The sequence below is a fragment of the Lynx rufus genome, unplaced genomic scaffold (assembly GCF_022079265.1).
Source record: "Lynx rufus isolate CCGP_SWC_20201006 ecotype Redwood Valley unplaced genomic scaffold, mLynRuf1.p SCAF_7, whole genome shotgun sequence".
Classification (NCBI taxonomy): domain Eukaryota; kingdom Metazoa; phylum Chordata; class Mammalia; order Carnivora; family Felidae; genus Lynx; species Lynx rufus.
This window is the reverse complement of record NW_025814889.1, coordinates 28935730-28937605: the sequence shown is the minus strand read 5'-3', so window position 1 is coordinate 28937605 and position 1876 is coordinate 28935730. Positions and strand designations below refer to the sequence as shown.

The 1876-nt window shown below is 38.4% G+C and overlaps 1 non-coding gene across 1 annotated transcript; it reads left to right on the top strand.

The window, feature by feature from the left end:
- Positions 1–1337: 1337 nt before the first annotated feature.
- LOC124502761 (U6 spliceosomal RNA) lies at positions 1338–1443 on the top strand. The gene has a single exon (XR_006960022.1). It is a non-coding gene; the product is annotated as a U6 spliceosomal RNA (small nuclear RNA).
- Positions 1444–1876: the final 433 nt, after the last annotated feature.

Genomic DNA, 1876 nt, shown 5'->3' with positions numbered 1-1876 from the left:
AAAGGTTTCCAGACACACAAGTTCTCAAAATTTTACTTCTTAGAACCCTTTACTGGGAAACTATTGCTAACCAAAATGAGGGATTAAACTAAGAAAGAAGGTGTGGGACATGCAAAAGAAGGGTTCAACAAAAGAAGGGAATCATCAAGGTGACACATAAAGAGCAACCAGTCCAGATTAGGGCCAGTTAGAAAGCTACCAGAGATATGTTTCCAAAATAAAACAGATTAATTGATGTGTTTAAAGATTTGGAGAGGGAATTTATATAACTGAAGAGTAAGGTTAACCAAATGATTGGTACATAGAACCATGAAAGAAGGTAAATTACTGATTCAAAAAGGAACCCTAAGTGAGAAAGGAAAAGCTGCCATAATATTTAACATGGCTCAGCTGCGAGTGGCATATTTCATTGTCACAGTATATAAACACTGATTATTAAATTCATAAACATGAATTATTAAATTCATGATATGACCTTATTTTTTTTTAATTTTTTTTAATGTTTATTTATTCCTGAGACAGAGAGAGACACAGCATGAACGGGGGAGGGGCAGAGAGAGAGGGAGACACAGAATCGGAAGCAGGCTCCAGGCTCTGAGCCATCAGCCCAGAGCCCGACGCGGGGCTCGAACTCGCGGACCTCGAGATCGTGATCTGAGCTGAAGTCGGACGCCCAACCGACTGAGCCACCCAGGCGCCCCCATGATATGACCTTATTGAGAAGAAGAGGGGTTAAGGGTGTGGTGTGTATGTGTGTGTGGGGGTGTGGGGTGTGTTTGTGTATGTGGGGTGTGTGGGGGGTGCACTCGTGTGGGGAGTGTGGGGTGGGCAGGAGGGGTGTATTTGTGTGTGGTGGGAGGGGTGTGCGTGTGTGTGTGTGTGTGTGTGTGTGTAGTAATGAAAAGGGTTCATTCTTCATCTTCCATAGTGATAACTGATGATGCTTAACCATGAATAATCAAGAAGTAGCAGGGATTTGGAGATGAAAAAAATGAAAAAGGCTGCTTCTGGAGAGTGGGAAAGAGGTGAGGTGGGGCAGGGGACCACTTTTTAGTTTTGTTTATTTTGATTGGGGGGGAACCACTGTTTTTGAAACAAGTTTTCTACAGCACGTTTGACTTTTCAGGGCTCAGCTCTGTATTCTGTCATCAACAGCTCTGCTGTGAAGATGGCTTTGGATGCTAGCCCCAGGTTCTTGACCTAACAGACTTTAACTTGTTCATTTGTAGAACAAAGAATTGTCATTTGAAAACCGCAAGGTGACTCTTAGATCTCTTGTTGCTCTATAATTCTTTGATGCCAACTAACCTTTCCTGGAGATATAAATATAGCAACTGGTGCCTGCTTCAGCAGCACATATACTAAAAATTGGAATAATACAGACAAGATGAACATGACCCCTGTGTAAAGATGACATGCAAATTTGAAGCATTCCGTATTTTTAAGTAAAATGTTTGTCTGAGTTCAAATATATATATAAGATAAATATATATATCTCACATCTGAAGGGTTCATTTTAAATTAAGCCTTTATAATCACTGACGATGTGCAAAAACAAATCCACAAGTTCTCTGAAATGGAAAGTTATTGAAATTATTTCTTTATGAAATAAATGTTTCTAAAGTTTGAAAATTTAGAAGGGAATTTTTTTAAATTGTGGTAAAATGCACATAAAATAAAATTTACCATTTTAATAATTGTTAAGTGTACAATTCAGTAGTGTTGGAAAAGAAGTGCTTTCTAAAGAAAAGTGTACACGGATATTAGCTCAGGACTAGAATTATTTGTGTCATGATCTATACCAGAATATTTATTTAATGCTCTTCATATTAGCTTAATGAATTAATGTTAACATTACGAACTTTCAAATGTGTCC